The sequence below is a fragment of the Motacilla alba genome, chromosome 6 (assembly GCF_015832195.1).
Source record: "Motacilla alba alba isolate MOTALB_02 chromosome 6, Motacilla_alba_V1.0_pri, whole genome shotgun sequence".
Taxonomy (NCBI): domain Eukaryota; kingdom Metazoa; phylum Chordata; class Aves; order Passeriformes; family Motacillidae; genus Motacilla; species Motacilla alba.
In genome coordinates this window covers 10,949,711-10,964,194 of record NC_052021.1, presented here as the reverse complement: position 1 = coordinate 10,964,194, position 14,484 = coordinate 10,949,711, and positions in this window count along the sequence as shown.

Here is a 14,484-nt window from a genome sequence, read left to right as displayed (position 1 = left end):
CTGTCTGCTTCTCCTTCTCTTTACTGGTGTAAATCAGCTTGAGATACTTAAGTAATAGAAGATCAGACCAACTGTTATGGAATCACCATGGTAATTTCAACACTATCGAACTCTACAGGTATTCAATTAAATGCAATGCAGAGTTCCACTGCAATTACATGTAACCTGTCAAAAATGATAAATGTCCACCTATATCCTTACAAAGTGTTATAAAGGGGTTTTCTTTTCTTCAGGTACCACCAAGACTCTTGAGGACGGTAGTTCTAGAAAACCATTAACACCAGTATTTAACTTGTGTGGGATAATTTGAAGAAAATATTTATTTATACAGCATAACTGTGAAGTAATTTCTTTGTTTGTTGCTAAATAATGAACAATTATTGCTACCCTGTAGCATTAGTGAAAGCAAACATTTCCCAACAAGAAAAGAAAAACAACACTGGAAGAACCCTCACACAGCTTTGTATTTCTTGCTTTCAAGAACAAAAAGTACTATATTAACTTCCTTGAAGCCAGAGTGTGTAGTCTATGTTATATGTCTTTGTTAAGGGATTGAGGAGCAATAACTCACTTCCTTATTTCTGTGTGACAGCTAGCAATATTTATGGTATATCTGCAGAGCTGCTGCAGTTCCCCTAGATAAATCATAGGAGGCTCAAACATTTGAAATATTTTTTAACGAAAAAGTAAATCCACATTTCTATTTACTTTGTTTATATTTTAAAATACTTTAGTATTTTAGAGTTTTTCATCACCCTGAAGCCTAGCTTTATTTTTTTTAATTGACATTGTCACGTGCTTCAAAGATGAAATATTTTCAAGGCAAACAAACCTTTTGCAAAAATTGTAGGATCTGGAATAAGGGTCTGACACAAGAGTGAAGGAGGGGCTGGACAAAGCCAGGCGCTCCTCTGTGACATCAGGCAAAGCAGGCACTAGGGAAAGTCATGTTGCATTAGGTCTGTACAGTACCACCCTTCAAGGGCAAGGAGGCAGGCCCTGACTGTCACTGTTCATTTCTCAGTTTCTTCTCTCAAAATGCTGAGTCTGCACAGAGAATGTACAGAAAATGAAGGAGCAGCTCAGTCTGTTCCATCATAACTTAGAGAGCTATGAAAATAATCTTCCTTGAAAGCTCACCATTTGTTGAGGAAGGAGAGAAAGAGGTGGCACACTTGCATGTGTGAGAAAGTGAGAGAAAAAAAGTTGATTTTGGAGGAACCTCTTAAATTTCCCATTGAAGTTTGAAAACTTTCCAGTGCTCTGTGGCATTGCTGTGCATGTTTGTCAGACAAGAACTGTCAGAAACTTACAGAACTGGCACAGATTTGATTATTTGCCATTTTAATGTTTGGGTGTTTATATGAGCACTTCTTTTGTTGGGAAGGAACTGCGGAAACTGCATGTTTTATTTTACCTGTCAGTACTTGTTTTGAGAAAGGTGTTCTTAGCAACTATTTTTTTCTCCCCAGGACTGACATAAACATTTCTAGGGTCCAGATCCTGCTGGTTTTTTTTATCCCTGCTTCTTCGGAGATATGCTAATCTTCCAATGTCAGGATATACCCATGGGAAACCCTAGATACAGATTTTTTCAAATTATTAAGGACTTAATTTTCTTTATATTATAGATTTAAAAATTATTATCGATCTGTTATTTTTTTCAGCTTTTTTTTTTCCCCAGAGAATTCAGATTTTAAGCTCACATTTTATACCACCTCAGCCTCCTGAGAATAACTGTTTCTGAATTAATTCAGCTGAAAAAAAACCCAAACCAAATAATTTTTTGCTGCCGTGGAGTGGCTTCCAGCAAGCTATGAGGGGTTAATTTCAGGTTACTTGCCAAGATATTCTTACTTAGGAGTTGTTTTAATCTCCCAATAATTGTATTCTTGGTGTATTGTCTTCCAAAAGTTGGTTCTGTGAGTAGTTTATTTCTGCTATTGCTTCCTACTGCGTATGAAGCATCTCACTCAGGATCAGGCTTTTTCCTGGTGGTTTTAGGGGTTGCCCTTCTGCAGACTCCCTTGTGGAGCTGCTGCCTGTGAGTGCACGGGGGCTGGCTGTGGTTCCTGGGGTCACTGGGGCAATGGGATGGTTCTTACTGGGCTGGCTGCAGTACCCGGGGTCACTGGGGCAGTGGGATGGTTCTTACTGGGCTGGCTGTGGTTCCTGGGGTCACTGGGGCAGTGGGATGGTTCTTACTGGGCTGGCTGCAGTACCTGGGGTCACTGGGGCAGTGGGATGGTTCTTACTGGGCTGGCTGCAGTACCTGGGGTCACTGGGGCAGTGGGACACGTTCTTACCAAGCTGGCTGTGGCATTGGGGTTACTGGGCAGTGGGATGGTTCTTACTGGGCTGGCTGTGGAGGGGCTGTGAAGTGGGTAGGAGTTGAGAGGTGCCTGGGAGTGCCTGGCATTGTGGAGTGCTGCAGTGAGAGCTTTGGATGTAGGCAGGGGGAATGCAATTAGAGCGTTTGAATTGCCTTGAACTGCTTGCCTAACAACCCACTCCATTTATGAGGTTGGTAAGTGGGCTCCTACCTGCCATCAGACTCTTATGGGTGAATAGAAACCATTTCAGTCTTGTGAGGGAAGGAGGTTTATATTGTCCTCAATATGTTTGGAGACCTTGTGCTGCTAATTTATGTTTATAGTGTAAATTTAAACACATACATTTATGAACTTATATAATTGTACGTCTAGAACTTCAATGTTTGCCAATAATAAATTAAATCCTTTTCTAAGAATATGATGAAATATGGAGTCACACTAAAGGACTTCCTGCTTCTGAAGATGAAGCTGTTGACAATATTCTAAATTTAATTCTCTAACCTCCCAGAGCATTCTAAATTGAATTTTCTAAACTCCCTTTCAGCTGGCACATTTTTTTCCATGTTAAAAGGCAAGTACCTTAACATTAGGACAAAAGGCTCATGCAATATAGAGTAACTGACCGTGAGATAAAAATGAATCTTTAACATGAGATGAATAAATATCCCAAGTCTGATTTGAGCTTCAGCATTGCTGACAGACCTGCAATTAAGCAAGCCCATGTCAAATAAAGCTTTGTGTGTGGCTGTAACTTTAACCTGCACAACCACTATGCAATGGGTATCTAACACATTCAGACACTTTGTCTACTAGCAATAGCAGCATATAGAGGAGCAGGACATAAGAAGCATATACTGTGACAAAGAACTAAAGAAGGTAACAAGCACAGGTTTCCTATGATTTAAAGTACTGAGCACTTTGGAAATGAATTGTCTGTGAAATGTTCAAAGGATGGACTTGACATATGTAAACATGGAGAGTCAAAGGAATGCCCATTCTGCTCTCCGCCTCAGTATTTTCATCTCACTCTTCAATCTTCCATTCATAAATGATAATTAAAAATTAATTATAATTGCCAAAAACTAATTTTATTTAACCAGATAAAATCTTGGACTAAGATGATTTAAGATATTTTTACTTGGAAAGGTGAAATCAATAACTGTATCACATTCTAGGAGACTAGTGGGTAGTCTCTGCATTCTTCTGTACCACAGTTTACTTGGAAATATCTTTGCTGTCTCGAAACCATTATTATCACCATTAGAGAAATCAGATAATACCTTGTGGTGAGTTATCTCATCCCTCACTAGTGGGAAAACGTAGATCGATACAAAAGTATTAGTATTCATTTTTGTATTCATTTTTAAAGTTTAAACTTGAAGGCCTGGGAGGAGAAAGAAGGGCTTCAAATCCTTAGCTAGAATCAAGTCTTTCTTAACTTACTTATGGTTGATCAAGAGGACTGAGATTTAATTTGTAACGATGATGTATTTACACTACTTTAGATTAAATCTTACTGCATTCAGGGAAATGTTTGCTGTCTGGATCTGTCTCATGACAGTTGGTTGAGAGAGGCATTAGTGGATTAGCTAAGACTTTATTGGCCTTCAACTCAATACTAGCATTACTACAATGAGTTTAGTAGATTTATGAAGTCCTCACTCAATATTTAGGAGTCAAACAGGGTGGAATGAATTTTAGAATTTTTGAGAAAATTCAATGAAGGAAACAGCGCACTTATGCCTTTTACAGCCATGGGCCATTCATGGGCCATTATCAACAGAATATTCTGTCATAGCTCAGAGTAAACAAAAAGATCTCTCCATAGATGAGGGAGAGGACATGAGAGAGGTCCATGAAGTCTCAGATGGCTTCCTGCTTCAGAGAGTATCACCAGCAAGAGGACTGTCATGGGCAAAATGACTGTGAACAGGATGTTACTGTAGAAAAGGATTATCATCTTTTAGAAGTAGCACAGAATTAACATTATTACTGTTTCATGGTAATACTATTGCATTATCAGTAAGTTTTTTTTTGTCATTGTCTGTTCTTATCATACAACTAAGTTCACATGTGTCACTTCTCATCTACTTTCAGGTACTTGGACACAAAGGAATGCCATGCAAAATTTGCCATGTGTTTGGGCCATAAAAGATATCACAAACTTGAAATTTTGTTGCATTCTATAATTCCATTGCTTGTTCTTTTCTTCCTGTATAAAATTCTAACATAACACTTGTGAAGAATTTGTAGAGTAGGCATTCTGTAAAATGATGTATTTGTTTTAAAAGAAAAAGTCTTGTTTCTGACTTAATTCTTTGATATAAAAATTGGATTTCAGGGAATGAAAAACAGTTGTAGTAAGAGCAGCTAATAAGACACTCTTTATATATCCATGGGAAAAGCTACTTTTTTTTAATCCCATTTTTACATTAGATTCCATATTTTGCTCCCACCAATTCTTCATGTGAGGAGCTTTTTGGCTTTCTTATGACTCAGTTTTGAGGGTTTGAAAACATCAGAGAACCCAGAGCATTAGAAGATCCAAAATATTGTCTGAAATGGGCGTCAGAAATGCATTGTGTTTGCATGTCTTCATACTTTACTCCTTTTTGCATCACTCAACTTCTGTTTATATCCAAACATATTTCCCACTTTGAGTATCCTAGCCTGTGCTGTAATCTATTTTACTCTTTGATAGTTGCCATACCATTTCATTTCATGTGATATGAATGACTTTCCCTCAGATCCACAAAAAATAGGTTGAGCTTCTTTTATGTGGTGACATCACTGAATTTAACTCAAGGCTCAAGAGGGCAAAAGGTTTCCTAATTATTTATTGTGCCTCTTGCTGAAACATTGACTAGAAAATGTCTGCTTATCAATCTGCTAAATGCTGGGAAATTGCATTTTTATATGCTGTTAGTAAGTAACCTTTTCACTGCTTCCCCGTGCCTTACATTCCTGATGTCTTTTTCAGATGTTCTGAAAATGTCATAGATCAAACCTTTCAGTAAAGATGTAATACAGAACAAACCTGGCTCGTTATGACCTTGAGACCTGATTTATTTGAGCTGCATTATTTGTGTTTACAGAATATGGCTTCCTAATCTGCATAGGGCTATATTTTTTGTTTTGGTTTTGTTTTTTATTTTGCTTCCCTGTGTTTGAACTTAGCATAAAAATGCTTCTACTCAGTAGAAAGAGCATTTCTTGCATAAAGATCAACCATCTTCTTAAATAAGAAATGAGTGGCAAGTATGGACCCACCTTACACTTTCAGGGAAATACCTTCCTCTACTTCCTCCTCCCTCCAGTTACTAAGAAAGCTTCACAGGAAGGAAAGAAGTTTGTAAGTGGTTTGTGTATTTAAATTTTATCAATTACTCTGGCAGGCCACTGAAAATGCTTCCTCTCGGAATCCTGTTTTCAAATCAGCCAATTGAATTTCAAAGAAGCTCTTTAACCAACTGCATCAATAACAGATTAAAGAGCAGATTTTAGCAAACAGGGTTATTCCTGTCAATGGTATGAACAGCACCACTGTCGCTTGTTTGGGTTTGGCACTCAAATACTTGAGCTTTGACTGTAGATTCTAAGAGGAAAGCTTGAATACAGAGGGAAAGCTATGCTTGGACTGGGGCACTGCAGTTAATGTAGTTTAATTGGTTTCATTGATTTTTCCTCTTTTTTTACCATTGTAGTACCATAATTGTGAAGCACATTCTAGATATTGTCCTCAGTTGTCATAACTGTCACTTCCCTAGAGAAATGTGCCATTGTAAACGTAAACATCCACATTGCAAAATGAAAAAGTAAATATTGTATGTTATACTGCGCAGTATTTGTGAAAAGCAGGAATTGTTTTTACATTATTCATTTATTTAGAATGTGCAGCTGGCCTGCTTCTACTTCTGAATCTTCTAACATGCCTTAAGAGTGTCAGACTCAGATTCCATTGTAAGAACTCTTATCGCAAATTAATTCTTTCTGCTTACCCATGCAGACACTTGTAAAGACGGTGACAAAAATGTCTCTTACCAAGCACAAATTACAAGGGAAGACTTTTGAATCCTTTTCCAGAACCAACCTTTTCCAACCACAAGGTTTTGCTTTGGAAAACTTTAAGCACACCATGGTGGTTGTCTTCCAGCTGGAACCCAGGCTGTACACCTTAATCTGCTTCCTGGTCATGGTTTCAGGAAAGGACTTGGTTTTGCTGATGGAAGTTTCTGACAGTTAAAATGCCCACTGTGAAATTGTGGTAGCCATTAATCCAGACCAATTCTTTCCTTAGAAGCCAGAAATATCTTTGCAAGACATGATATAGGTGCAGAAGCAAAAGCAACCCACGGCTGCTCTCCAGCTCCTCTACCACACTACCAAAGCAGAAGGGTGTTGTGGGAGTGAGTGCTGTGATCCCTGCCCCAGGAGAAAAGGAATTGGAGTCCCTAATGCTCCTCTCTGGCTGAAGCTATTCCCTTATGGTTTTCCCTGCCATCTGACCTTTATGTAGTTTGAGAAGGGTGCCCACTGTGATTGCTGTGTGTTCATGGATCACATGAAATCACATTACTTGAAACCCCCCTTGGCTCATAGTCAGAAGTTGCCAAATTTATCAGATTCAACCCGTCATACATAATTCAATATTCTGATTAAGCCATGAAGGAATCTATTGGTTCAGTTCTTTGCATTGCAGTTTGCTTTTTAAAAACTCTTTCTCTGGGAGGGCTTATGAGTTTTCTTTTTGAGAGAGCCAAGGGAATGTAAAGATTTTTTTTCCCCTCAAGCAAACTCTACTCTACTAGTATTTGGGTGGAAATAATTAATTTGGATGTAATCACAGTAAATTTTGCCTATACAGCTATAAGCATTGTGGCAGTCATTTGTAATTTTGTGAATTACAAAATCACTCAAGTAGTTGTTATTGAAGGAACGTAGTATGGGGGAAGAGTATTAACATAGTATTAACATTAACCCAAAATTAAATTAGCCAGCAGGAAGAAAAATAACCCAAAAACCCTCCTGAAAAAAACCTCTTTCACTTTTTCCAGAATTTACAATTTTCATGCTTTCCCAAGTACTGTCAAAAAGTTTTCTAGACAACTCTTTTCCCCCAGAAATGTAATTGAAAAGGACATCTCATTTGCAGATGAACTATGTCTCTGAATACATTTGTGAAAATATACAGCAGCCAAATCACCAAAGGAGCATGTATAATGAAGAAATTGTCATCAGGTTCTAGAGTGATATCTGTTTGTAAATTCATGTGTTTCAAGCTTTGAACAACGAACAAATCTCCATGTCAGTCGAACCCATGGTACCTGTTTGATTTCAAATGTATTTTTGAGGTCCACTGAGACCATCAAAAAACTTCCCACGCTGGAAGTAATTTCCCAGACAGGTGAAAAAGGCAGAGTTCATCAGGGTGACAAGGGGCTTAACGTGTTGACATAACTTTTCATTTTACAAAATTTATAAATCTTTGTTCCCTCAGAGTATCCTAAAGTGTGGATGTATGAATATACCAAACTTAACTGATCCTTCTAACTCTGATCCTTCAGATGCCTTTTTTTATCCAAAAGGAAAAGAAAATTTATACACTCTGAACTGAATGAAAAAAACAGGGCATAGACATTAGTGAGAGGGTGTAATTCAATTAGATGACTTTTAAATAATCAGATTTCATTGCTGAGAAGGAGGAAAATAAACATTGCTGGGGTAATTAAGTGTTAGGTAAGAGAATGTGGTGTGGCATAAAGGAAAATGATATTTAATATACAAAAAATAAGTTCATTTAATGTGCAAAAGAAAACACTGATTCTAATTTCTAACACCGTGTAGGAAGGGACATTCATTAGCTCAAAGTTTGTAATTCTAGAGTGGCAATGTGTGCCTACTTGTGGAGAAATAACCTCTGCTCCCTTCTCAGGGTTCAGGTGTTGACAGGAGGCTCATTGCCACAGCTGCCCTGCCAACCTCCTTGGTGCCTGCAGCAGCAGCTGCCAAGGCCAAGCACAGACAAAGCTCGGGTGCCCTCAGGCCAGTGTGGCTCCACGTTGTCACAGGCTACTGGGTACTCTCCTCTAACATGTTTCTGTCCAATTTGGGGGTGAATAAAGGGCTTTGATCATTGGGTTGGGACCCCTGAAACTACAGCAGTCAGGTCTCAGTGTGTATGAAGCATCCTAAATGGTGTTTTGTGTACAGAATTTGAGGCTGGATAAGAATTTAGGTCTATGTATGTGTGGTCTAATAAGGAAGTAATGAGTTTCTTGTATCAACTTAATCTTTGCTTACCACATCTACAATGCCATGTATGTTTTTCAGTGGTAAGAGGTGTTGGTATGAAATGCCTTTTGCTTCAAGTTAACTATGAATGATACATAGAAAAAGCCAAAAGCATCACACTTTTTAAAATTGCACTAAGATTTAAGAACTTTATTGTTTATTTTCCTAGGCTAAACCAGATTATTTCTCAAATCAGATAGTTATATAAGAAACACAATTTGTGAGAAAGAAATGTTTACGCAGAGGAGGAAAGCCATTAAAAGAATTTTTTGCAGAATATCTGTAGCTGCAATGAGACTGATGTACAGTGGAAATTCTCAGGGAGGTGTGATTTTCATTTACAGACCATAATGAACTTCAGGCGGGGTTTAAAAGGTCTGTGGTGCTTGACAATCCTTTTGGTGGCAGTCCTTTGGAAAAAATGTGGAAGCGAATACAGCGGTTTTACAAATGGAATTTATGTTGATAGAATCAATGTATTACCTATGTGTGAAAAAATCTTATTCCTTCCTTTCCTTTTGCCTTGATGTGTATTGATGGAGCCCCAAAGCAGCAGAAGTATATTTCAAATTTGGTAGCTGTGGCAGACAATGCAGTGAGCTGGTGCAAGGTGTCAGGATGATGAAGCAGCAATTCACCGTGCTTCATTTGCAGAGCAGACAGAAAGGAGGAATGCTGGAATGAGCTATAAGTGGGGGCAAAGGATCCCTGTAGTCATAGATCATCAGCCAAATGCAATGTCATGGGATGAATACTGCCCTGAGTCCTCAGCGGTATCAGTTATGTGCTTATATCTGTCCTTTGTGAGCTGCGGGATCATTCCACTACCTTCCGTAACCTTGCAAAAATCCCATTTAAATAGAAATTGCAGAAGGGACCAGTAGGACATTAGGTTAATACATGTCTAAACATCCATATGTTATAGTAACTCTGATGCTATTATCAGGTGGCAATCCTTACACGGTTTAGGATGCTCCTTGAGATCATAATGTTTTCCACTGCCGTAATTATTAGAAGGAAGAAAAGTATAAATTATATTTGCTTTCTCTGACAGTAAGGACAAATACAAGTCTTAACAGACTAGGTTTAAATCAGTTATTGTCTATTTTCTGGTGAAGACACGGAGTGAGCCAGTAGTTGATAATTTGAAGTGATCAAGTAGCAACTATTGTTTCTTCTCTGAGATGTTGCTCAAGAGCTGAATTACTGATATCTGAATTACAGATAGACTTGCCTCTATCTCTGTTGGTTTTGTACTTTTTCAAAATCTGCTTGTATTGAGCAGCTTTGATATTATCTTTGGGAAAGGAATGTGATGAGATATTAATTTCCTTCCTTTCAATTTTCCACTGCAGATTATTTTGATTTACAAAGCTAATCATAATCAGTCCAATGCAAGAGTTTTTTCACTTAAACTCTTTTTTTACATTACTTTATGATATTTTAACATCATACATTTTTGCACATCTGACTCATAATTTTCTTCAGTAAAGATAGTAGGTTTTGAAAAAAGGTTGAGTTTTCAGATGCATAATGTGCATTGCTTTCACTTTTTGATTTGAATGGTGAAGCAGCACCCATAGCTGAAACTTCTGGGATATGTCATAAACTGCAAGGCATAGAATGGATTAGAACTAAGACCAGTGGTGTGTCTACTTTTAGCTATCTCAGATATATAATTATGTTCTGCCTGAATACAAAATACTCAGAGCAGTAGGATCTACAAAATGTGGATAAAAACCTCAAAAAAGTTTCTGTTGCTTCCTCTGCCGAAAGAAAACAACTCACAAAACCAAGACCACCCCCAAAAAACCCAACTAAAAACCCACACCAAAAAACCCCCACAAAACCAAAAAAAACCACCCCAACCCAGACATCTCCCTACCACACGCGATTACTTAGAACTTCCCAATTTGTTTTCAGAAGTGAGTACTGTAAACTTCAGTTCCTAACAATATTGTGCTTGCTCTCTCTACTGCAGTCTTGGTCAAACCCGGTTTTAACTCACAGAATTTAGACTGAAAATTGTGTTGGAGATCACGCTAGGATGTGCTAGAGTCAGAAAAAAATAAATTTCTAGGCTTTGTTTTCCAAACTTGCTTGGGTGAGTTTGACTACGTATACTGCACGTTGTTTGAGCCTGTGGATATAGTGCTAATGGAGCTCCCAGACTGAGGGAATCACTAGGCTTCCTTCTCAGCACTGCATTGCAGAGCTGTGAGAATAAATACTTGTGGATGGTGACTTGCAGGTGCTATTAAATAGATCTATTCTGCACTACAGTTGCCATGCACTTCTAAACTACCTTAGATTCACAATACCTGTTCTATTAATTTTATATTCATCTTGGAAACACTGTCTTCTGAAAGCTCTCCTGTAAGAATAGGATCAGCATAAACAGGACTGTACTAATAGCTGAGACTGAGGAACTGCACACAGCTATTTAGGTTTCCAGGCCCTCCCTCTGCTTTGTTTAAGGAAGGCAGACATCTATGTGATCTGTCTCAGCCTTCACCCCTGACAATTGTGTGAAAATTTTGTCAGTGTGAGAGCTAATTTGTGAAGAGCACACTGAGTTTATCAAACCTGTTATAATTAGGCCTGTCCTGTCTTCAGTGATAGTGAAATGTGATATTTTGTGTTGTAATTGTAGGATTAAGAAGTATGCTTTTGAATGTGTGGGAAAATCCTAGTAGTAAATCCCATTTTGATTTAATGAGAATTGTATTAAAAGAAGCAAGTGTGACTGACAACTCGCCATAGATGGAATAATTTTCAGCTGTGAAAATACACTATTTTAGTAATAGTATGTATTAGTAGTATATTACTGCAAATTAAAGAATCATCTGACTCAGGAAATGCTAGATATGTAGTATAAAAAAGACAAAGGGCCAGCATATGACAAAGCTAGGAGTGATGAATAAATAACCTAAAGGAAACTAGAAATAAATTATATTAATTTGAAATTAATTAACTAATTAAAAATAAGTAGCTCTATAAATATTTGAATTTTTCATGCACTTAAATTGTTTTTGCAATAAAAGTTGCAAAAAGTGCAAGTCACAGAATAGAAGAAGATCGATGCAGCAGCTCCTACCCCTCTGTGTCAGAAGCAGAATGCTCTGAGCTGTTTGGGTATTTCTACACCAAGCAAAAGTTGAAATTTCACAGTCTTAGAGCCCAGGGTATTGAGGTAAACCAAGACTACCCTCTGGGTTTCTGTAATACATCAGGCTGTAATTTGTGGTTATTCAGCTGCTGCCACAAAAATAGTTGCACTTCCCTACAGTCAGCTGGAGCAGGACTGCAGGATTGCCACCTCAGTGCAAGCTATCCCTAGTCATGAATCAGAGCCCTGAATATTTTCAAAAGCTAGGATTTAGCCAATTATCCCCATTACACTTCTCTCTTGACTAGTTTTAACAAGTTCTGTGAACTGATTAATCTACTCAGTTATTGAATGAGGGAAGCAGCAGACTCATGGGCTGTTCTGGATTGAAGAAGACAGCTAAAGCGTACTACCTTTGGAGCTGAAGGTAAGCAAGTGTTCCTGCATCCTCCTCAGTGGTGGGGACACTGAAATCATGGCAGTTAAATTGGTTGACAGAAAATTGAACTGGGATAGACTTTTCTCAGAAAGATTACATAATGTGCCTCCAGAACTAGTTCACATCCAAGAACCTGGAATAGTCTTCACTTAAATGCTCTGAGTTGTCCACTGCGAATAGAATTGCTAACTTGAGGAATACACGTGGTGTGGGCAGCTCAGGGTGCAGCTGCAATGGGATCTGCAGGCTGAGCTCTGGGTGGTGGGAGCCTGAGACAGGAATCTGTGAACTGCTGATCCTTTGTGTGACAAAGGGCTTGGGAACCTGGTGAGGGACACTCAGGGACATGGCAGGAGCTGAGGACCCCAGACTTTCACACATTTAGACTGTGAGGAGATAAAAGCTCAGGAGTTCCTTTTTTGGGTCCCTCCTTGGAGGCACCAGCTCAAAGTGTTGTTTTGTTATTTAGTTGTTGCACCAAGATGAAACCATTTGAAGGATCTGGATGTCTGAGACTCTTCTGTGGGAAACCTAGGGTCAGGAAACCTGGCCTGACTGTGTGAGCAGAGGGGTGCAGCTGCAAAGGGGCTTCGGTCCCAGCTCGGCTTGTGGGAGTGGGACTGCAAGAGTGGCTTCTGGATGGTCAGAGAGGGAGGTTTCCTTAACATTACTGATATTTAACTTTCCATGGAAGTGTTTTGAGCAATAGATAAATAATTTTTCTGGAATTGTGAAAAAGTGTGAAGTTGGTTATACGATTGTCTGTAACAGATGGAATTTAGGGAATGCTTGTTCTCAGGTTTCAAAGTAATCTTGTGAAGTGTGTGGTATCATGTACACAAAAAGTGCCACTACCACCAGCTGAAAACTTTTGACATGAATTTTTTTTTCTTTTTTTTTTTTTCTTTTTGCTGCTAGGAGTTCAAATCTCATATAAACTTTGTCCAGCTGATATGTCAGGGAGAAAAGAAAAAAAATACTGAGATATGTGGAACTATACTTCACAGAGCTCAGATCATATATTCTAAATCAAAATCAGGATCAAACTACTTTATTGAAGACTTAACAAAATCTAATTAACAATCAGTGAACTATATATCAAGAATCAATATCAGATAATCCACAGAACGAGACATTTACAAAATGTTAACAAATGCCCACAAATTTTGAAACACCCTTTGTAACTAATCCTACCCTCAGTGATGGGCTCAGACCCCCTTCCCCCATGAGCTCCCACCCTCTCTGAGTGACATGTAGCCCCTCCAGGTTTGGGTACCTACTTGGTGCACCCCAGGGTCTCACTCTCCTGGTTGGATTGTGACTGCTTAGCATGTCTGATGATGAAGATGCTCTGTGAGGCCTTGGCAGAAGCTGTGCCCCTTGTGTGATAACCTGTGGTACCATCAAAACACGTTTGGCCACCTCTGTGTCAACCTCCAGGTCTCCCCTCTCTCACAAATGTTCGTGCTTCGATAATTCTTTTCAGGCTTGCTTCTTTGTTTCAGAAGTCTCTGTAATTCCTCAGTTATTTAATCCAGCTGATGGTTCTCTTTCACTTTAATATGAACTGTGTGGTGCAAATGTCCTCCCAGACAGTGTAATATGAGTCACACTGTTTACTCTTGCATTTTTGTCAATGCAAGTTTTATTCAGGACATTTGTCAAAGGTGGACCATGGGAGCACTTACATATTATGCAGTTGAAAAGAAATATTTACAGTAAGTGTTTTGAAAGCTTTTGGTTAGTTCTCAGCTGTGGGTGGATGGAAACATTGGTGTTGAAAACAGCAATTCAGATGTTTAAAGACAAATGTGAATGCTTTGGAAATTTTCACCCTGTCATAGTTTTATCATGCACTTGCCCATTCTTTTCTGTCTGCTAGCACAGTTCATCTTTCTGCCCTTAATAGAACAGAACCATATTGAAAAATCAAGGATAGATCTAAGTAACTTTGTGTTTCCTTGATAATAAATACATATATATGACTCCCTTCATACCTATTATGCTGTTACATAACATAGCTCCCAGTTTGGTCTTTATATTGATTTATATTTTACAGTGTGTTAGGGTGCTTCAAGACTTGCATTCTGCTTGTATAACAAACTGTTGATTAAGATGAATTATGCTGCACTCTTTTACTTATATGGATTAATGAACATTGAGTTTTCTGTTGGAAAGGACATTTGCTCTCTGTTCTATCTTTACTGTGTCTGCTTTGTAGTGATATTTTGTAAAAGCTTCAAATCTGAATTTTACCCATGTGCTCAGACATGTGTTCTGGTGATATCAAAGGGGTTTTTTTGTTGTTTTTT